General features: G+C 51.7%; 1 protein-coding gene and 1 long non-coding RNA gene across 5 annotated transcripts in view; one reads left to right on the top strand and one right to left on the bottom strand.

Annotated features, from left to right (window-relative positions):
- Window positions 1–22968, top strand: part of ACAP3 (ArfGAP with coiled-coil, ankyrin repeat and PH domains 3) — an 80643-nt gene that overhangs the window by 7166 nt on the left and 50509 nt on the right. The window lies entirely within an intron of this gene.
- Window positions 1410–3544, bottom strand: LOC108502663. The gene is made up of 3 exons (XR_001876554.1): window positions 3443–3544; window positions 1846–2041; window positions 1410–1631 (listed from the first exon to the last, which is right to left on the bottom strand). It is a non-coding gene; the product is annotated as an uncharacterized LOC108502663 (long non-coding RNA).

The following is a 22968-nucleotide window of genomic DNA, read 5'->3' as shown; positions in this document are numbered from 1 at the left end:
CCTCAGCTGAGGTAGGGACGGGTCACGCCGTGGATCTGAGTCAAGAGCCTGTGAAATAATTAATGTCTGTGATGACAAAGCACCTTCATAACGTGGTGCCATCAGCACTGATGGATTCATCGTTCATTCCCGGTGGTTCCTTTAGGTAGGAGGGTCTGGCATTCCAGAGGAGGGCTGGAAAGGAGGGCAGAGGGACCTTCCCAGCCCGAGTGAGAGGAGCCATCTGTTTACCTTCATCCCGCTGAGCCTCCCGGAGACAGGAAGGCAGCTCAGACTCCTGCAGTCAGGCTGGGGCTTTTTTTTTTTTTTTTTTTGAAGGCAGCTCAGACTCCTGCAGTCAGGCTGGGGCTTTTTTTTTTTTTTGGCCTCAACAGCATCATCCAGGCTGCTCAGGGAGAAGGGATGCAGGAGAATCCTTGGCCTGGAGGAGCTGGGGCTGTGTCTGGCAGCTTCCTCCATCTGGCCCCTGCCGGGAGCTCGTGGCGCGTCCTCGGGGTTTTCAGTGACGCAGCCCCTGTTAATCTGGGTGCTTTGGCAAAGTTTTGCACCGTCAGTAGGGTGGTTCAGCTGTGACCTGTAATCACTGGATGAGGAATAAAGCACTGTCTCATCAGCTAATGCACGGATCAGGGCGCTGGAAATTCCATTACGGCTCCGGAGTTGGTTAAACACGCGCCGGGGGGATCCTGCAAGTCCCTTTTTCTGCAGCTAAAACCAGCGTTTTCTGGTTTCTGGGGCACATATCCCGGGGTTGCTGCACAGGTACAGCGAGCTGAGAGTCCCTGTTTGAGGCTGGCAGGAGGCTGGAGGCTCCCAGGTCGGTGTCAGGGGGACAGCAGAGCTCAGGGTGGAAAGTGGGTGTGCGCTGGATTATTTGGAGATGGGAGCAGCAGGAAGGCTGGGACCTGTAACCAGAGCTGCAGGAGTGACTCTGGGGCTGGCTGCAGCTGTCTCTGGGCTGTCTCACCCGGGCTGTCAGGGCGAGCTCACAGCCCTGGCCCCTGCTCAGGGCCCTTTTCCCCACCGCTGCTTTCCCTCAGGAAATCAGCTCATTCCTGCACCTAAAATCAACCTGGAACTGCAAACCCCACTCCAAACGTCCTCAGCTGCTGTTCTCAAGGGGCAGTGGAAGAGCAGGGGCAGGAGGGAGGAGTGAAAAGCAAGCCCAGGAAGTTTGGAATCCCAAACTTTTCTGAGAGGGCGATGGCCCCTTTAAAACCTGGTTTCATAACACTATGAAATTTCAGCCACGGTATGAATTTTTTTTTCAGCAGGAAGGCCAGTGCAACCATGAGTTTTTCTGGCTTCCTAAGCACTGGCTTTGCTTAAAAAAAAAAAACGACAACCCAGGCTGGTGCTCTCTGTGTGAGTTTGGTTATCTGGGATAAAGAGAAGAGCCCTTAGAACAGACCTGCAGTCCAAGTCTGGTTGAATTTTGAGGACGGGACAGAATGTTCCCCTGGAGCCAAGTGCTTCCTTGCTTGTTTGCTTGCAGTTCTCCTCTGTTCTCGGGGCTGTGTTCTGGTTTCAGACATTTCCAGGCGCTCCTGGCTGCTGTTTCCCGAGGGTTTGTTCCACGCATGGATTGTCAGCTCTCCCCAGAGCTAACGTGGCTCCTCTCTAATGTAAAGCTTCAGAAATGAGGGTGGAGGAAAGGAAGTGAGACAAAAAGAAAGCAGGTTTGGCTCTGTGCTGACGTGATGCCATGCTGAGCGTTCCCCATGGGGAAAGGAAGGGGAACCAGGAGCAGGATTTGTTCCCTCTTTGCCCAGCAATTCCAGACAGGGAGGGAGAGGGGAAGCAGCAACACGGCCAGTGTGGAAAGCTGAGATTTTTTTTTTTTACCTGCCAGCAGCTTTGTGGTTGCTGCCTTACCTTCTCTGAGGAGCTGCAGAGTTTGCTTTAGGATCTCAGAGTGGGCAAGATGAGGAATTGGAGCTGTGGAATTCCCTGGATAGAGAACTGGGGACCTGTCTGCCTTAGTCCCAGGCCACAGGGGTGGCTGAGGTGCAGCCCCTGGCAGAGGGGGGCTTCTTCCAGGCTGCACAGAGGTGAACTGGAGGTGAACTGGAGGTGAATTTGAGGTGAACTGGAAGTGAATTGGAGGTGAATTTGAGGTAAACTGAAGGTGAATTTGAGGTGAATTTGAGGTGAACTGGAGGTGAATTGGAGGTGAATCCTGTCTCTACTCCCCAGCACACAGCACTAGAAGGTATCTGGCAGCCTCCCTCTCTGTAGGACCCCACAGGATGGGGCAGCACGACTGGGATAACGACCAGTTATTCCCGTGCACTGCGGGGAGGGTGGAGGCTGATTTCCTGCGGCTCCACTGCATCCATGCCCAGCTGCAGCCAGGCTGGCCCTCAGCAGCAGGCACAGCACCCTCTGGGGCTGGCTGGGCACCAGCAAGGGAAAACATCCTGGGCAATGCTCTGCCTGCTGCTGGGGGAGCTGCTGGGAGGGAGGGAAGAGCATTTCTGCCTCGATTGCAACAGATGAGCAAAGGGGACGGGGTGTCCTGGAGACTCTGAGGAGCCTCCTGTGTTTCCTCCTGCGCTTGCTGGGTGCTGAGGAACTGGCTTTGCCCCTCTTTACCAGAGCAGGGGGGACAGAACCCCCTCCCCAGGTCAAACCACACATGTTGCTGCAGGAGCTGATCACTCCTCCAAGCCACTGCTCCCAAAAGGAGCCAACCAGGCAGGATAATTGTCTCTCCACAACCTCTTGGCAGAGGGTTCCATGCTTTTGCCTCGCTGGGTGCTGCCTGGACAGGGTTTGGGTTCAAGCAGTGCATGCACAGCTCGTTCTGGTTTTGCACATTGCTGTCTCCTCTGGCCTAAGGGAGGGAATTCAGTTCAGAGGCTTGGTTTGCAGGAAGGAAGGACCAGGAAAAAAAAAAAAGGATGGAAAGGTTGTAGGTGTGCTCTCAACAGCCCATACCAACCCTCTGAATGTGAGGTTAACCAAACAAATGCAGTGTGGGGCGTTCACAGAGCCACACACACGTCAGGTTCTTGTCTTGCTTCACCTTATCTGCAGAAATTCACTTTTCCTACGTGCCAGGGCCCTTCTTGAGGGAGGTGGAGAACATTCTGATGCAGTTAACAAAAGGAGAGTTGGGGGGACTTTCCTGCTCTCTGCAACTCTCTGAAAAGAGGTTGGAGCCAGGGAGGGGTCGGGCTCTGCTCCCAGGGAACAAGGGACAGGAGGAGAGGGAACGGCCTCCAGCTGTGCCAGGGGAGGTCCAGGTTGGACATCAGGAGGAATTTCTTCATGGAAAGGGTGGTCAGGCCTTGGCAGGGGCTGCCCAGGGAGGTTTGGAGTCCCCACCCCTGGAGGTGTCCAAGGAAGGGCTGGACATGGCACTGAGTGCTCTGGGCTGGGGGATGAGGTGGGGATGGGGCACACGGTGGCCTCGACAGTCTCAGAGGTCTTTTCCCACCTGAATTATTGTGGAATTGTGTGATATTGCTGTGGAATAACCCTCCCACATGTGCACGCTCACACATCCCTGAGTGCAATCACCCAGAAATGGGAATGGCTGGGAAGCAAAGCAGTGGAGTCATTCCAGTGGATTAGAGGGATGATGTCACAGCTCACGGGTGGCACATCCCAGAGCGAAGGGCTCATTCATTCCTTAAATAAGCATCAAGTGGCACCGTCTAAACAGATTATATAATATCAGGGAGTGAGATAATCCCTGCTCTGCACACCCAGCCTGCTCCATCACGCTACAGCAGGGCTGAAATATTTCCATTCTCTCTGTGAAACGCTGCCACGGATGGAAACAGCGTGTGTGTGAATTCCTGGGTGATTCCAAGGCTTGGATACCTCTGCCTGGGATGAGGTGAAAGGATATCTGATGGCAGTAAAATGTAGCTGTATGTCCTGCATGTACAGAGAGAGACACAGAGAGCTTGTGGTGCTTTCTCAGCATCCAGGCAGGTGTGCCAGGCTTTGTTGAAGCACCACCGGGGTCCTGCCACCCTGGCAGCGTTGGGGCAGTGCAGAAATCTCCAGGACTGTTGTGAGGGGCAGCTGTTAAAGCCTGTCCATTGTTCCTGCTCTGTCCTGGCTCGGGGAAACAATGGTGGTTCCTACAGCTCAGCCCCTCTGCAGAATATCACCCCTTTGTTCTCTGAGAAACCCAGTTTGGGGCAGGAAGCGTGGATTTGTCCCTGCTCCATGACCTCGCCCCAGGATGGAGGAAACAGACCCTGTGAGAGCACTGATAGAGCTTCCCTTCCCTTCCCCTTTCCCTTTCCCTTTCTCTTTCCCCCCTCCCCTAACCTCCTCTAACCTTCCCAGACCTTCCCTTCCCACCCCACCTTCCCTAACCTTCCCAAACCTTCCTTTCCCTTCCCAAACCTTCCCTTTTTTTTTTTTTTCCCTCTCTTCCCTTTCCCCACACTTCCCAGATTCCCAGCTGGCACTGTCTGGAGGCTGGCACTGTCTGGAGGCTGGCACTTCAGCTGCTGCCCACCTGAAGGCTGGAGGACGAGAAGGCAGCAGAGTGACATTTGTAGAAAGACTCCAGCCTTCAGTGTTCCAAGAGTGGGACAAACCCAGCCCTGCCAGATTGAGTTTAGGAGTTGGGAATAACACAACTCTCGATGTGCCACTGACTCATCTGATTTCAGAGATCAGGCAGAAAATGCCAAACTGGTAAACAGGGCTGAGGCTCTGGAAAGCTCCAGGCTGATCCATGTGCTGGTGGGATGGGAAGAGGCTGCTCTCAGAGGTCGGGATGCTGTCGTGGACTTTCCTCTTGGCTCGAGTTCCCCCCAGTCAGTCCCAGTTCAGATCTTTTCTTCCACCTGCGGTTCTGAGCTGTGTGGGTGGAGCTGAGGGGTGTGAGACCCGAGAAATCAAGAAGGGGAGGTTTTTAGCTGAACCTTCAGCACAGAGGAGGAGTATCTGTGAGTCCTGCAGGGCTCAGCCCTGTTGTTCTGACCCTGCACTTTGTGCCTGAGTTCTTTTTCCCTGCCCAGCCCCTGTTGCTACAAGGCCAGCTCTGTTCTGTGCCTGGGCTGCCTCCCTCAGCACAGAGGGTGGATTAATTTTATCCCAGTGGTCCCAGTTACTCCCTCGGCCCTCAACATTTTGACTTTTGTGTGAGCTTGGGAATTTGCTCCTTGTGGATGAGCCTGACCAACCCATCTCCAGGGCAGGCTCCAGGACAGCCCTGGGAATGCAGCAGGACAGTGGTGTTGGTCCCACAGGGATGATTCAGGAGCTCAGAGGGATGTGACAGTCCCTCCCATGGCCACAGAGAGCAATGTGTAACTGGTGGAAATCCTTCTAGCTGCACTCAAAAAGTGTCCTTTCCCAGAGCTTGATGACTGGGACACTGATTTTTCAGATGAGAATTAATCCCCCAATCCCAGCCACATCACAACAGTTCTGTTCCCTCTGGAGAGGTGTCAGGGGGGAAGCCAGAGCTAGAAAAACAGGACCATACCCAGCCCTTGAGAGGAATAAATAAAAGCAAGGGATGCTTGGTGTCTAGGACGCTGATTGATATTCCCCCAGCAAGCTTCCATGCAGCACCAGCCAGAAACTCTCATCCCTGTAGGAAAGGGTTGTGCTGCTGGTGGGAAAAAAAAAAATCCAGTTGTTTCATGGCACTGGGACACGGCAAAAAATATTTGGCACCTCTGGGAGGGTGCAAGTGGCACAGGAAGGGGCAGGACCCTCCCTTTTTGCCCCCAGGCCAGCAGCACTTCTGCTGCCAGGGAGGGCAGGACCTTCGCTGCCTTTGGCAGGACACGACACAGGAAAAGCCTTTCAGGCAGAGACAAAGGGAGCCCAGAGGTTGGGGAGCTGCAACTCGGAGCCAAAGGCCCAGGGGAGGGAGAGAGAGAGGAGAAAAAAAAGAAACAAGGAGCATTTAGCGCTGAAAGAGATCCCTGCTGGGGGAGGGTGGCTCGGGCTCAGCTGTGCACGAGGGGAAGTCTCAACAAAGCCTCCTGGATCCCCTCCAGCCCTGTTGGTAAACGGATGTCTCCGAGGGTCACTCGGGGAGAAGGTGGAACCGTTTGATAGGAGCTTTTTCTGATAAATCCATTTTGCTCTTTAAAAAAAAAAGAAAGAAAAAAAGATAAAAGAAAAAAGCAAACAGATGTCATCTAAGGAGCCTCCTCGTGCCACATCAGGAGTCTTCCTTCAGCTCAGGGAAAGGATATTCCTGTGTGTGCAGTTTCCACTGCAAAGGCTGAGTCCTTGCAGCCCAGGGAAAAGAGCAGGGAAAAGAGCAGGGAAAAGAGCAGGGAAAAGAGCAGACAGGCCAGCTCTGCTCTGAGGTTGCTCAGCAAGATGGATCAAAGTGTGCAGGGAAAAGTGTCACTCCTGGGAAAGGGCAAATTGATTGATGGAGTTGTGAGGGTGGAGAATATTTGGTGGTTGGTGCCTGCTTCTGGGCTTGTGTCCCCGTGGAATGATGGAATGGTTTGGGTTGGAAGGCACCCCTGAAGGCCATCTAATCCCATCCTCTGCCGTGGGCAGGGACATCTGGAACTAGGGCAGGTGGCTCAGAGTCCTGTCCAACCTGGCCTTGAGTGTTTCCAGGGATGGGGCAGCCACAGCTTGTCTGGGCAACCTGTGCCAGGGTTTTTCCAGTTGGTGGAACTGGTCAGGTTGGGCTCAGGAGGCACCTTCTGGACTGGGGGGTGTGGGGAGGTGTTTGCTGCCCCACCTCCTTTGCTCACCATGAATCTCTGGATGATATTTCCTTCTCCAGAACCCAGACCCTCTCCTGCATCCTTTCAGTGACATTCCAGGAGCTGAACTGCCCAGAGAGGCCTGGGGGGGGTCTCTGAACTGCAGGAGGGCAGTGTCCACCTTCTTTCAGACCTGGATCTCCTCCTGGGCTTTTCTCAAAGCCTATTAGAGATGTGGTGCTAAAATCTCTCCTGCCCATTGAACCAGAGCTCCAGTCTTGCAGCTGTGTCATCCCCCTGCAAAATGAATGTTGGGAGCAGGAAGGAAGGCAGAGTCTGATGACCAGGGGAATTAGTGGCTCTCAGCAGAAAAGGGGCAATGCTCTGCTGAGCTGAAGGTGGAAGGTGCTGTGTGGTGGCCACCAGATGGTCTTTGTCAGGTCCCTGCTGATCCATCAGCATTAGCACACGTGGTGAAATGGTCCATGTGGAGAATCCATCACTTTGAGCTGCTCAGCTCAGCAGCTTGGCTGAGAAATGGCTTTTAGTGAGCTGAAAGGCCTGAGAATAGTGCTGAACAAGAAATGGGTGGTCCTGACTGCTCTGGCAAGTGGAGAACCCCCTCAGGATGGTGCCTTCTCACAGTCAGCTCTCTGATTTACTGCCAGAACCCCCGAGGGCTCCGTGGTCCTGAGTGGTTTGACCACAGTTTGCACAGACATCTGCTGATCTAAACCACCAAAGGGAACCAAACCCCTTCAGTGCTGCTTCCTGACCCCCCTGGCCCCAGCAAATCCCTTTTCTAACGGGGTTCCCCTCACCCTGAAGCATCAGCAATGGAAAAGGAACAGTGCTAGGACATTGCTGGGCTGCTTCCCTCTCCTCCCAGGATTTGGGAAGCTGCTCAAGTGCCCTGGGCACGAGTAGGAAATAGTTTGCTGCGACTTCTGTCCGAATTTCCCCCTCCAGACTGCAAGGATGGGTGATGAAAAGCAAACTGCCTCGTGCACAGCCCTTTTTCTCTCCTCTAGTGATCAGCCAGGGCTGGACATGAGACGTCCAGATGCTCAAGTTGCTCTGGTCTCCTCGAACATTTGGCTGGGAGTTGTAAAAGGAAAACCTGTTATCATGAGATACATTACATAAGGAGTGCATTAGAAGAGCTAAGGAAGGATTTCATCTTTAAGCCATTAAATCCTAGAGTAATTTAAGTTGGAAGAGACCTCTGGAGGTCATCTAATCCAATGCCCTTTCTCAAAGCATTGGTCCAAGTAGCTCCTTGATGCTGCAGGAGCTGCCTGGCTCTCAGAAAATAGTGATGGAGGATTCAAAGTACTCGGGGAAACTCAAATCCTTTCATAAATTCCAATAGGCCTTTCTATAATTTGAACATAAACGAGGAGCAATAGTGGAAAATCCTGTATTTGTATGTACAGCAGAGTGCATAAAAGCCATATCTGCAATTCTGTGTCCTCCTGAAGGCAGTGCCAGTTCTTGCTGAATATTAATGTACAGATTTGAAGTCAATGGAACACGCCAAGCAACCAAACTACCAAGTCTTACTCATCTTGCTTCAAAGCCTTGTCTAAACATACACCTCCAGCCTCTCAGGAGAAGGGGTGGGAGCTGTAAACTGACATTTAGCAGGTTCCAGACAAAGACCTGGGGGGTTGTGGAGCTGTGCAGAATGTTGTGAGCACTGTCACCAAGGGCAGAGCTGAGTTTAGGCACAGGGTGTCTTCACCTCTGAGGAAACATCGTGGCTTTAGGGGTTGCAGCCCCCACGAAAAATGGGGGGAAAATAAAACACCAAAGAGCAGGAAACATCTGTGTTTGTGGCCCAGTGTAAAAGAGATTTGGGCAGTCACTTTTTCAAGTTTTTATGCACTTCCCTGTTTGAATTGTTTGTTGTGCTCTTGGCAAAGTGGTGACCCAAAAACCCCTCCTTGCAGCAGGACAGGCCAGGAATCCCCAACTGCTGCCCAGTGGGACTTTTTATATAAAGGGTGAGGAGTTGAGTCTGGTGGCTACTTGTTCTGCAGCAGGGAAGGAGCTGGAGCTGATGGATTTGATGACAAGTTCAAGTTTTTGAGCAATCACTGAGAAGGGAGAAGTGATTTTTCACTGAGCCTTTGGGAAAAAAAAAAACCAAAACACAAATGAGAATAAAACAGTGAAGAGGAGGGAGATGATTTCAGTGTCACTAACATGGTCCAAGCTTCTGCTGCTCTACCTCATTTTTCTCCTGCAGAAAACTCCCAGGATCAAAAAAAAAGCACTGGCACAGCCTTCCACATCTGCATCTCATGCTTACAGCCATCTGTAGAGAGATTTTAGTCAAGATTAGAAATAGAGCTTATTCCATTATCCTGGAGCAAAACCAGGAGACTCCAGCCACTAAAAACAGCTCTTCTATTACCATTTCTCCATTAAGCAATTGGTCCAGTTTATCCCAAAGACTCATTTCAGTGATGAGTTCAATCCCCTCCACACTCCTTAGTTCACAAGTGAATTAGTCTTTACAAAACCTGACATGAACCTCAGGTAAGGTAATAAAAGCAATTCAATTTTTTTTTTTTTTAAGTGACTTTAATGTGAGTGGCTTTAAAATTGCTTCCATGACCTGTTTTTACTGAGGTTTCTCCCACTTGTTCCAAACACAGATTGAAGCAGCAAATTCCACAGGGAGGAGATGCGGGAAAGGGAGCCCTGTGGGGTTTTTTGGAAATGGAAGAAAGGGGGGAAAAAAAACCCCATCTAGCTTGTTGTTGGAACTGGTGATCTGAGGATGGAAAGGCTGCTGGTGCCCAGAAGGGGTTAAAAAGGACAGGTAGCAGGAGGAATTAATGCTGCAGGCAGGATCAGATCCCTGTGTGGAATTAGCATAACACTTGCTATAAATAGATTTATCTGGGCCAGAGCAAATCTCAGGCATTTTGACCAGAACAAGTCACCTCTAAACAAGCAGGTCCTTTGCTGCATTCAGACACAAAGAGCTTCAGCCTCAAGCATCTCCCTCGGGGTTGGTGGGGGCACATGGAGCAGGTCCTGTCCCAAAAACAGGGATGTGCCAGGGGATTCACTCCCATGGGTGGTCACACTGAGGGTTCTGAGCTCTGAGAGGCTCTGCAAAGAAAAACTGAGCCAAACCCCCCCTTCTCTGTGTCCTCCAAGCTCCCAGGAGTGCCAGGAAACAAGTTTGGTTCCTCAGAGGTCGATGTGCTCCCGTGGCCAGGCAGGATCCCTTTGGGACCCTCCAAAAGCCTTCAAGGCCCAAAGCAAGCAGGTCACAGACTCACTCCCTCCCCTCCAAACACAGACTCATCTCAGCTCTTCCTCCCACCCCCTCCTGCTGGTGGCCTGTCCCCTGGCAGGGTCACTTGGTGCCCCTGAAAGCCAGCTGAGCCCTCTGCCCAGGTGGCATTTGGAGAGGCTCAACCCTCTCCTCCTAAAAGGTTTTAAATTATTATTATTATTATTATTATTATTATTATTATTATTATTATTATTATTATTATTATTATTATTATTATTATTATTATTTTACAGAATAGACAATGAGGTGGTGGAAGGAAATGCAGAATATAGACCTATATGTGTCTATATGTACTCCCTTGGAAGAGGGGAAGACTTTTAGTTGCCCTCCCCCTCAGTTCTCCTGTATTTTTGGGAGCAGGACCCGTCCCAGCCGAGGTGGAGGTGTGGGTTTGGTGCCCACTTTGTGGCTGGTTTTGCTGGTTCCCTATTTCCCTTTCCCCAGCCCCTGGGCCCATCCTGGGGTTTGGCCTTTTGCAAGTTCTCCCCGTGTGTTGTGTTTTCCCCCTGATTTATGGTTTCCTGTGGGCTCGGAGGAATGTGAGGCAGGAGCTGCTTTCTGCTTTGTCACTTCTGAGCAGAAAAGGGAACCGGAGCTCAGCAGCAGGTCTGGGGTTTTGGGGGTGTTTTCAGGCTGGTAGCACAGCTTTGGGAAGGGTCAGAGCTGAAGGATCTGCCTGCCTGGTGGAGTGCTGAGGGCACACTGAGCTCCAGCAACCACCACAGCCACTATTCCTGTTCAGCTGTGGCACAAATTTGGGTGCTGTCACACACAAAGAGCATCCACCTATTTCTTATTCCAGGTGATCTTTATTTTAGATCCCCTGAAAGCCCAGAAATCCTCCCCAAAATGAGCAAAGGGTGAGGTTTGGCAGCTCTGAGGGATGAACTTGTCCCTGCCCAGGGAGCCTTGGAAATGTGGAGATAACACAGAAGGTGTTTTCCCTGCCCATCCAGGTCCTGGAGTGCTGTTGGATCATTCCTTTGTCGGCCCCTGAGGTGGTTCTGGCTGCAAACAGGTCAAAGCCCCTCAGTGCTGGGTGGGGAAAGGCTGAGTTTGGTGCCTCTGGGGTTGTTTGGTGTGTCACAGTCACCAGTTGAGGAGTTTTGGCCAGTTGTTTTCCCAAGTCTTGTGTGATCTCAGTGATGGAGAATCCAGGGCCGTGGCTTGGCCTTGACTCAGCCTCAAATCAAACCCAGGCAACTCCTCCCCACATGAACTCTTGTCTCCTTGGCCCGTTTCTTTCCAGGACATCTCATTCAGGGCTCTGCCTTCTCCTCCTCCCTGTGCAGGGAGAGGATGTTGGCTGTGCAGGAGGCTGGAAAACAGGGGTGTTCAGAGACTCCTCCATGAGCAGTCCATGGCTTGGGGTCTCTAAACACACCCTGACTTCTGTTGGAGCCACAAACTCTTCTCTTGCCACCACTTACCAGTAAGTGAACCCCAAAGTGTGGCAGGTGGCTGTGCCTGGACACCATCCTTGGCCTGGCACGTGGTTATCCCACGGATCCCTGTTGGATGGCCAGAACAGTGGCACTGCAGGTGGATTATCCAGCTTGTAGGAACAATCTTGCCAGCAGCTCGTGCCAGCTGAACGCTGGCATGGGTTTGTTTAACTCAGTGCACAGTCACCTCTTGGCACGAGGTGAAATATTCCCAGTGTTGATCTTCTGGGATCATCAGGACAGAGATGTGGGGAAGAAAGGGCCCTTTGGAACAAAGCACTCCAGTGGGCAGTGCTCCTGCTTCCCAAGGCCTTCCTTAATTAAGTCAAAGGCAGCTGGATCTCCATTCCAGTGGGCAGAGGTGTTCACTGATGGCTGATAGAAATGGCATGAAGTGTGACTTCCCATCCCTGGAAGTGTCCAAGGCCAGGCTGGATGGGGCTTGGAGCAACCTGGGCTAGTGGGAGGTGTCCCTGCCCATGGAATGAGATGAGCTTAAGATCCTTTCCAGCCCAAACCTTCTGTGATCCTATGATTTTAAGCACAGGCCGAGGGATCAGGTGGATAAATTCTATTCTCCTTTTGATTTCCTTGGGTAACATTCCCTCTCCCGTGGCTCTGTTTCTCTCACTCTTTAGCTACCTTATCTCCTTAAACTCCCTGGAGGTGTGACAGTCTTTCTGTGACATTCTATGTATCAAACACATGTTTTCAGTCCAGCTGGAGAATCTGCATTTACTGCTGCGAGTAACCCCACACCAGCCCTTTCTTTCCTGATGGGTGTGACCTCTGTGTGTGTTTTGCAACCATTAATTAGTAGCCAAGACACAAAAGCTTAGCCCGTGGCTCGGCTAGTCATGTAAAGATATTAATAGCCCTGGACACAAAGGGAATGATTGAGGACTCCTGAGTGAATGGTTCTTCCCATTCATGGCAGGAAGGGTGTGAAATCTTCCTTATGCTTGCCAGCTCCTGTTACACAGATCCCTCATTAGCCCCTTGGTGTGACAGGTTCCTCTGCACAGCATTCCCAGGGCTTTCTCCGAGCTGGGAGTGCGGCTTTGCAGGAATTTCTGTGGGGTTTTCTGGGGTTTTTTTCCCCCCCAATTTTTGTTTCAGAAGCGGTCTGGCCTTTAAAAATCGGTCCGAGAAACTCCTGGGATGTGAAAACAAGGGGAGGAAACGGCCTCAAGTTGTGCCAGGAGAGGTTTAGATTAGATATTGGGAAGAGGGGTTGTGTTTTTTTTTTTCATGGAAAGGGTTGTAAAAGCATTGGAATAGGCTGCCCAGGTGGAGTCACCATCCCTGGAAGTGTTCAGAAATCGTGTGGATGTGGCACTTGAGGACATGGTTTAGTGTTGGACTTGATGATCTCCAAAAGTCTTTTCCAATTTTAATGATTCTGTGATTCCCTGAAATTCCAAAGTAATTTTTCACTTGAAAACGGTCGTTCCATTTCCAGCTGGGCTCAGATCTTACTGTGACACTTAGAATTCAAAGAGCTCGGCCCCAGAGTGATGGAAACACAACATCTTGGTCCATCTTCTCCTTCCAGAACGGAATATTCCCCATCTCACCCCTGCCTCATGAAATGTTTCACTCTGATAAACCAGTGCTGCCAAAGAATTCTTGCAGAAAATGCTTTTTTTTCCTCCAGAAAATACCTTTTTCCCCCCCCGGCAGAAAATTCCCAGGGGGAATGTGACACCCCAGGGATGTGACACCCCAGGGATTCTGTGCCATCCCAGGCTGAAGTTGCTCTTGGCCCCCGTGGTTGCATAAGCAAAGCCTTTGATGTGTGATGCCTCCTACTCAGCCCTGAGCAGGAGAACCTGTTTCCCAGGAAAAGGAAGCCTTGGTTAAAACACACCAATTCCAGCCAGTGCTTTGCAGAGGATTTTTTTTCAGCCTTTCCACTCGGATTAGTCCATCCTTGTATCATCCAGACCTTGCAAATAAGCATTAACAGAGTTCTTCCCTCAGTTCTTTGTTAGGCAGGGGATTAATCTCACTTTAGAGCTGATGATCCAAGGCTGGAATTTTTAAAGGCCCGTGGAAATAACGTGGGTGGCTTGTGAAATTTAAAAAAAAAAAAAATCCCTTAAATCCCATTATGGAGTAGACACAGGCTGAAGTATATAAAATGTGTTATAAAAGGTGATTTAAGTTGGTTCTGCTGGATTTTGCAGAGGTGACGGGGTGAGGGTGAGATGCTGAGGGTGGAGGGTCACCTTGGGAGGTGCCTCTCAGAGAAGGTCCCTGCAGAGACAGAGGGATTCACCTCCTGGACTGCACAGCTCAAAGCTCTGAGTAACTCTGGGCTTTTGCTCCTCTAAGTCTGTCCTCACATGAAGGTGTTGGAAGAGTTGAAATTAAATAGGATTGGACCAAAGGAGAGCACTAAAATTTGCCTTTGTCCATCACTGTAAACTCCCAGTGGCTTCTGCAGAGGAAATGAAATAGGAGGCCAGGTTTTGGTGGTGTTTACACTGGGGGAAGTTTGCAGAGTTTGTGTTGGGCTGCTTGGAAAAAAGGAGGAGATTTGGGCTGCAGGGGGAGGAAGTGAATGTCCAAAGGGAAAAAAAAAAAGCCAGAACATTCACAAAACCAAGTCTCATTCAGCCCTGAGTTTGCTTTGTGGTTTCCTTGTGAATCAGAGGAGAAACAGGGAGTGGGAAGAGGGGAGAGAAAAAACATTCAGAGCCCAATCCAAACCCAGCCCCCTCTCTCCCCCCAGCCAGCATCTCTCACACAAGACATTTGTTTCTTCTGGCAATGGGAGGAAACCTCTCCAGACATTGTCCTCCCAGAGCTGCTCAGTATTTGCAGTTAAAAGGGCAGTGCACATATTTATGTGCATGCACTGAGAGAGAGAAAGGAGAAAGAATAACTGTTATTGTGCCCCAAAGGACAGGTTGGTTTATTTATTTATTTATTTATTTTTGGCAGCCCCAGGGGTTTGATTTCAGGCAGCACTCTTCTTGCTCCTCAGGGCTTTCTTTAACTGCCTGAAGCACCAGACCCCCTGGTGTAATTCCTGCAGCACCCCTGATTCCTGTGTGGATGCAGGATGTGGTGAGAGCTCATTTCCCAGTGCTTTAGGGCACACACAGATCCCTGACTCCCAACCACGAAGGATAAGCAGAGCAATTGTTTCCTTATCTGTCTTCATGAATCAGTAACAACATTTCTTCCCACTCTCCTACAAGAGGCCAAGCTAATGATGTCTTAATCCCCATCCTGCTCCTTCAGCCTCCACGGGGAGGATGGAGCTGCTGGCATGGGAATGATTTTCCTTGCAAAGGGTGCTGCCTGCAAGCTGTTCCTGGGTGCCAGCTTGGAATGGATCTGGGAAACATCTTCTGGCCTTTCAGCCCAGCAAGCTGTGATTTATTAACCAAAAGGTCCATTAGTGCTGTGGAAAGATTGGGAGGGTTGGGCACAACAGATAGAAAAGGGAACTAATCAGCTAATACAATGACACCCAGGAGTGCCAGACTGGCCATTTCCCTGGGGTCTGTGGCTTGTTTTAAACTGGGCTGCGTGTAAACCCCGTTCAATAGGATTATTTTGGAGGCCACACTAATTAAGGGATTATCCAGGGAAAGTGGTAGATGCTCTCTCTGCCTTAGATAATGGGACACAGCTCCTTCTGTGGCTGGGAGAGAGACCCCTGTGTCAGGGGAGGTTTAGGTTCCATGTTAGGAAGAGATGATGTTGAAGGGTGAGGCAGGGCAGGGTGCACATGGAAAGGACATCAGTGTCTCTTCCCAGGGAGTTTAGTTCTGGATGTCGCTGCTCTCGGGGGTAAAAGAATTCCTTCTGTCTGGAAACAGATATTGGCAAAGTAGAATCAGGTCTTGGAGTGACCAGTGGGGTGTTTCTGGGTGATGCAGGCATGACTGGACAGTCCTGACTGTCCCTGCTGCTTCCAGACTGCAAATCCATGAGTTCCTGTGGCATTTTGGCACTGATTTGGATGATTATGTTTATCCCAGCAGCATTCCTAGGATTCCCCTGTTTTACCTGCATCACAGCACTTCTCCACTTAGGGGAGGGGTTTGAGCAATTAAAAAAAAAAACCCTCTGGGAGGTGGATTTTCCCAATGACCCTGCAGGGTGAGCGGGAAAACACTTCCCAAAGGCTGCGGGAAGCAGTGCCAAAGGCCATGTTCCTCGTGCAAACCAGGCTCCTTTTGGGGGTCACAGGGGAGAAATCCGGGGGTTCTGTAGGGTCAGGGCTTCCAGCAGGATGGGGAGCTGGGAATGTGGCCCCTGCCAGCGGAGCTGGACGGGCACCAGCGCCGTGCTGGGAAACGGGGAAGCGAAAGCCCGGCGTGAAAAGGCCGGCGAGGCTCAGCCTTGGCAGAGGGTCGGGAATCCTCACGGAGCCGGGAGAACCGGCCGAGGGGAACACAGCCCCAGTGTTGGGGAGCACAATGGAGTTCCTGTGGCTGTGGCCACAGGGCAGGGCATTGTCCCTGTCCCCGGGTGTGCCAGCGCTCCACGTGCGGGGCCAGCGGCGGCTCCGGAGCTCCCGATGCCCCGGCGAGGCAGGGGACAAGCAGCAATCAGTGCAAGATGATCCCCTGCCCCCAGAATGGGCTCCTGTTCCGCAGCTAATGGGAATAATTGGAACAAGAGCCGGAGTGTGTGTGTATTGGGGGGGTGGGATGTGTGTTCCCAGCCGGGGGGACATTTATCTGTGCCACAGGGACACCTGCCACTGGCAGCGGGAGCGTTTTCCCTGCCCTGCCTCGCTGAATGGGGGCTTTCTCACCATTCTCTCTCCCCTTTGGCTCCTCAGAGGAGGGTCCAGAGCCAGCCCAGGTGCATGGGGGGTGCATGGGGGGTTCTGGAACACTGAGTGGCACAGGAAGCAAAGCCTGGCCTGGCAGAGCTTTGTGGCACAGCTCTCTGGGCTGCGAGGCTGCGGAACCGGAGCCGGGGGCTGCATTCCCAGCTGGTGCCAACCAGCAGCTTCCCATGGGCTCTGTGTGAGCTCAGACCCTGGAGAGACAGAGAAGCACTTTCCCCTCGCTTCCCTCCCCTTCCCTTTGCTGACCCCCCCTCTCTGCCTGGTTTCCTGGCCCCCCCTGGATTTGCAGCATCTCCTGTTCTTGCCGACGTGTCTTTCCCCTGCCTGTTCCCTGGCTCCCATCGATCCCTGAAATCCCTTCTGCATTCCAGCTCGAGGTTTCAAACGCTGCTGCCAAACTCTGCGTGTGCACTGTGGTCCTGCCTGTGTGTGGGAGAAGGAGTATTTAGGAGTAAAACAAAGCTCTCTCCACAGCAATAACCATCATAGACTAAACAAGATCCGCAGTCCAGCTCTTTCTGGTTCGAGGCAGGAGCCTTTGCTCCACACAACATCTGCCAATGGGGCTTTTTTTCCTTTCCAAAACTACTTTTCTGTGGAATTCTCGTGAGCTGTGGGCCCTGACTTTACCTGCCACCCCACACTGTTACTGGCAAGGTGCGAGGTTGCAGGATTTTGCATGAAACAGATTTGTTTTCGAATTAAAAACCCATTTCATCCCTCCCGATGTCCTCTAATTTGATGTAGATCAGTGGCAAGGTCTGCAGCCTTCAGCTGGAGGGTCTAATTCCTCACTTGTGCAGGTTTAGGGTGTGATTTAATGCCTCCATTTAATATGTAGACATTTAACAGTCAATTCTGCAATTCATCACCCACCTACAGCCACTACACCCTGATTCTGCATATGTCCTGCCCTTCTGGCTCAGTGTTGAGGATGATATTTGTGGCAGGAGTGGGGGATGTGTGCTCAGTGCCCCGTGCCAGCAGATCCAGCCTGTCTGCTTTCACTTGCTGGCCAAATTAGGAGTTGATAATTAATTTGTGATATTTGATTTTTTTTTTTTGTCAAGTTGCAGCTTCTGCTGACAAGTGATCACGTGGGGCACGGAGGAATCAAAGAATTAATGGTGCCAGAGAAAAGCCCACGGGCAAATAAGAAGGATTTCATACTTCTTATTTTTAGATGTGTCCTGTGTTTGGAAGTGTCTGCTGGAGTCACAGCGTTCCATGGGCAAGGATATCTGGACAATGCTCATGCAGACCTCCAAAATACCTCCTCCTCCTTCTCGTGCCTGGCTTTACCCTTCTTTCGTTTCCATAACAGTGCAACGAAAATATTTTTATTTACTTGGAGGAATTGAACAACCTGCAGTTTGACCCGCAGGGGCCTGGGGGTGACAGCTCTTTTCCTCAGTTTGTTTAGGCTGGCCTGGGATGCTCAGCCACGATGTGAAAACACCGGGGCTTTGTGGGTGGCATTTTTGTGGGACTCCAGGTTGTTGGTGAGCTCTTTAATGCCAAGTGATGCAGGTGGAGCGAGGCCACAGCAAACCAGGATGGCTTCTGATACCCAGTTTAGCAAGAGGCATCTGTGTGTGCCAGCTCAGCCTTGGCACCCAGGGGTTTAAGGGCAGCAGTGTGTGCCATTAACTCCTGAGTTTATTCCTGACTGGGCACATCTCTGGATCTGGTTCATTTACTGGCTGTACCCGTGCAACTGGTTCTGCAAAGACATTTCTTTCCTCACTCTGGTTCCTGTTCCAGCTTAGTGAGCTGGGTGAAGCACGTGCCCAGCACTGGGCACACGTGTGAGATCCCATCGGATTTGGGATGAGGGGAAGGTTTTCAGGGCAGTATCTGCTGGAGGATTTGGTGTCTCACTCCCTGCAAGGCAGGGCTGGCTCCAGGACTGTCCCCCTGAGCCTTTGCCAGTGGGGGCTGTGGTGGTAACACCCCTTTGGTGATTTCTCCCTGGGTTTTGGTGATTTCTCCCTGGGTTTTGCTTTCAGAGCACCAAGCAGTGCCCTGGCAGCAGCTGCTCTCAGCCCTTGCAGTGTGAGCACGTGGGACAGTTCATCCTCCCTGCCTTGGCCTTCCCATGTGGAGCAGGAGGCTCTTGGCCCTTTGCTGACCTGCCAAGAGACCTCGAGCCTCTGAGCAAACCTTCTCCTCAAAAAGTCTCTCCTGCAGGTTTCCTGGTGCTGTGAGTGCTGTCAGGGCTCCCAGCCAAGGATCCTTGTGGTTGTGGCCCTGCCAGAGCCAGGCAAGGGCTGGGACAAGCCTGGATGCTCCAAGGGAGCCCTGCAGGCAGGACGGGCGGAGGAGCAGCTCTGTGAGGACCAGCACCATGAGAGTCCAGCACCAGGAGCCAATCCCTCACACAGACAGAAATCAGGAAAAAAACCAGTGTTTTCCAGTAAAACTGGACCTCTCTCCTTAGCCTGATGAAGCAAGATGATTAGTCATGTGTGAGTGTCCCTGCACTCACCCAGGGTACAAGAAGTGAGGTGACACCCGCTCCCTGCAGGGCGCGGGAAGGAGCTCTGTCCTCCTCCTCTCCACTGGAAACTCAACTGGTGTGTTGTGGGAATTCCTTTCCCTCACAGCCAGGTCACTGTTGGCATCACAAGTGTGGTCTGTGCCCCCCTGTGCTCACCCTGTACCACAGGCATTTACAGGCAGCACTGCCCTGTCCCGGTGCTAACGAAGCTGAAGTGCCAAGGGGTTGTTCCAAACCTCCTTCTGCCCCTGGCAGATGTTCTGCCTTCAGTTTTGGGGGGGGTGGAAGAAGCGAAAATAATCTTTGCTCTGCTCTGTGAAACGCTGAGTGGCAGCAGCAAAGGGCCAGCTCCGGAGGTAGCCGTGCACTCCCTGCTGACGTGGATGCTGCTGACTCAAAAGCCGGCGAGCAAGAGCATCCCATGTGCCAGATCCCAGCAGAACTCCTCAAAATCTAGGTCAGCGTTTGCACGGAGCGCAGCGTTTGCGCTGTTGGCTTGTCAGCACCGGGGGTGTGTTAATAAATCTCTGGCAATATTGGGAGTAAATCTCCTCGCGGCGTCTCCCGCCCGAAGGGCTCCGAGGGTGTCCCAGCTGTCACAGCACAGCTCCCTGGAAGCGGCTCCGTTTCCCAGGCGGGGAAAGCCGAGGCGGGGAACGACGGGTTAGTTTTGCTGACACGGCTGAGGCGTTGCCAGAGGTGAGGATGCAGCCCCTGGCTCCGGGACTCCTGCTCCCGGCCACCAGCCTGCTCAGACCCACCCTGGGAATACGGTATTCCAAGGCGTTCATTCCAGCTGCAGCGAGACTTCTGGGCCGAGCTGGAAGCAGGGCAGCGATGTACATACCAAAGGAGCAGATAAACACGGACTTTCCCTTTGTGAGAGCCAGCGGGGACTGCGGGAGCTCCCTCCCCCACTGCAGCCAGACTGGGAGCACAGGGAGGGATAAAAGGGGATAAATAACGAGGGGACATGGGAACAGCCTGCCTTTCCCAAGAATCTGAAGGGAGCAAATGAACCTTCAGGAGGAGAGGTGAGAGCAGGTAGCAACAGGGGCTGATGAAGGGGATTTTTCTGTGATGTCTCCTGATCCAGAGTGCTGTCAGTAAAACCAGGAGCCCTTCCAAGAAAGACAGGACTTCACCCTCCTGGTGTTAAATGCAGGGTTTTCCCACTGATCCACAGAAAGAGAAATGGAGCTTCCACTGTGAGAACTCAGTGATCCTTGTGGGTTCCTTCCAACTCGGGATATTTGGTAGTTCTGTGAACTTGCTGCTCTGAAATGGGATTTCAGCATCACTGAAGTTACTGGTCTTTAAAACCCAACTGAGTTTTAATCCAGTTTATCCTGATCCTGCTGTTGATGAAGGAACAACAGTCCCTGAGGCTCAGGGGAGTCAACACCAGCTGAACTGCTTCATCTCTGGAAGGAAAGAGGGACAGTGAGAGACAAGTGAGGACAGTGATGTTCATGTGCTGTCAGTAATTTGTGCACATCAGGCTCAAGGCCATGAAAGCAGCTCCCTTCAGCCAACTTAAACCCAGGCACCAGCGGGAATACATTGGATCTGACTTTCCTCAGTTGTGTGCAGAGTTTTCAGCTATCCAGGCTGTTCCTTAGGGGTTTTTTTTTTGTGCTCCCCAGCCAGGAGGAGAGCCAGGTTCTGAAGAGGGTGAATGAAGGCATGGAAGAGCAAGGGTTAAGGATTGGGGTTGGTGGGAATGTGATGGGAGAGTCTGGTTGAGTTTGAAAGAGGTGGCTCCTGATTTTTAAGTGAGCAGGTGACAGGGCTGTGCCTGGACCACGTGTGGGTGCTTGGGGTGAAGAGCTGGTTGGGAGAGGGAACAGGGAAGAAGCAAAGGAGAAAGAGATGGCAGGAGCATCCTGACCAGCATCCAGGGAGCTCCTAAAGCCTCAGGTGTGACTTAATCCTAAATTAACACTCTTTAGCTCTGGGTGTAACTGGTGTGCATGGCAGGGATTAGTGCTGGGTCTGAGCCACTCTGCTGACAGAGCATCAGGGCTGGAGATGGGAAGGTTTCCTGTCAATGGAGTCTTTTTTCCACATATTCTTCCTGACTTCTGGTTGGTTTTACTCCTCACCATCCCTCTTCCCAGTTCTGGGTTGACTCTTCCAGCAGGAGTCCAGCCCGGAGCTCAGGGGACTTTTGTGCTTATTTGCTTTTTGAAGTTCCCCAGGATGAGTCCCAGTTTTGTGCCTTAAATTCCCCCCTAAGCTGTGGGATGTGTGTGAAACGGGAGCATCCAGGCTCCATCCATGTTTTAGAGAGATTTGTTTCAGGAATGCCTGGCATTAATGGAAGGAATTCTCATCCAGGGCAGCTCCTCTGTCCCTTCTCAAATCCTCTTTCCAGCTGAGGTGGGATGCTGAGCTGGAATTTCATATTACTCCTTAGAATTCCCATCTCCAGCACTATCCTGAATCCTCTGCTCCTCACCCTCAGAGACCTTTGGCTGCACTGAACTGTCTCCTAAACCAGTCCCGTGCCATTTCCATGAGCAAATGCAAAAAGCCCTGCAAATCCCTGGGAATGGGAGCCAGGCAAGCGCAGGATCTGGTTGTCATGGATATTGTCACCATGGAGCTGTTGCCATGGTGCTCCCATTGACAGACATGCAAAGTGTACTTATTCTCTGGAAGAAAGGAGGAAGAGCAGCGGATGCTGCAGGGCACAGAGGCTTTCAGATCGATATTTAGGGAGGTTAGTAACTAATAAAAAACGAATCACTCAGAACTATCTGAAAATCTAAAGAGTGACCACTGACAATCAGTGCTTGGCTCAGTTAAGACCTCCAGAAATACAGGATCTTGTGGATAGTGAGGATGTGGAACTTAAAATCCCCAAACTCCTTAAAGGAACACGTTTATTTTAATTCCTGGAGAAAGCTGGTGGGGTTGCCAGCTGTCAGTGACCTTGTCTGGCTGCTGATGGTTCTGGAAGAAGGAGCTGAATGAGAAATGACTTGTGTCTGGGCCAAATATCCCTGCTTAGCTCAGGGCAGAGCTCACCTCACCAAGGCAAATGCTGGTTCCACTCCATTTCTAATAGAACTCAGTCAGATTTAATAATAATAATAACAATAACAATAATAATAATAATAATAATAATGACTACTCTGCTTTGCACACCTACAGCTCCTGACTCCCTGAGCATTTTGCCACTGTTATTATTTATGAAACCCTCCAAACACTCCTGTGAGAGTGGGAAGGAATTATTTTCCTCTGTCTTTTAAGAGCAATAACGAGGCACAGAGACTGATAAAGGCTCCCATGGATGCTGTGGCCACCAGCCCCAGGATCCAGGAGTTCCTTTTTCCTGTCCTGAGCTCTGGAAATGCCAGCTTTCACCCTGTGCCACGGCATTAACTGAGGGAGAGCCTGAACATCCCTGCAGTGACAGGTAGTGTAGGGCCTGCAGCAGCCTGGTTTGGATCAAACAAGGATCTTGGATGCTCTGGGTGCCTGGAAAATGTTGTCTCTGCTCTGGATGTGCCCGGGGCTCACTTCCAAACACATCAGGCTCACACAGCAGCCCTTTCCCTGCCTGTAGAAGATGTTCCTGTGGAGGAGGTGTCACTGCCAGCCATGGATTAGCCCTTTTCCCTGGATTTGACAGTCATTGCTGTTGCTGGGAGCAAAGTGGGTTTATGCCCCTGTCCTTGCAGGCCTTCCTGGGGGCAAGGTGGGGTTTTTAGGAGTTGCCCTAAAGGTATAAAAGCACTGCTCTGAGCACGAGGTGCTCCTGGTTTGTGGGGGATTCATCCGAGGTTTGGATCTCAGGGAGCCTGGGAGTGCCCAGAGCAGCAGCTGGGAACAGCTGTCTCCCAGGTGGGAGCTCAAGGGCTCCAAATTCCCTCCCCTCCCCTTGAGGGGGGAGGCTTTTATGGCCAGAAATAGGGAGGCTTGTAAGGGAGTGGGAACACGATGTAGTAGCTGCCTCACACGTGTGAGAGACACAAATCAGCCCGAGCTGGAGCTGGCACCAGTGGAGGGAGAGGGAGGGAAGCAGGATCTCCAGGAGCTCCTGCTGCAGGGATATCTTCCCACTGACTGTGATGGGAGCTGGCCTGGATCCCACGTGTCCTGCTGATGTCGCTCCCGGTGGGATCAGCCCCAAAATCACAGAATCATGGAATCAGCTGGGTTGGAAGGGACCTCCGAGATCATCAAGTCCAACCCTCGATCCAACCCCGCTGTGGTTCCCA

Source organism: Lepidothrix coronata, unplaced genomic scaffold (assembly GCF_001604755.1).
Source record: "Lepidothrix coronata isolate B3197 unplaced genomic scaffold, Lepidothrix_coronata-1.0 Scaffold122, whole genome shotgun sequence".
NCBI lineage: Eukaryota > Metazoa > Chordata > Aves > Passeriformes > Pipridae > Lepidothrix > Lepidothrix coronata.
The sequence above is the reverse complement of the archived record's forward strand: the minus strand, read 5'-3'. Positions and strand labels throughout refer to the sequence as shown.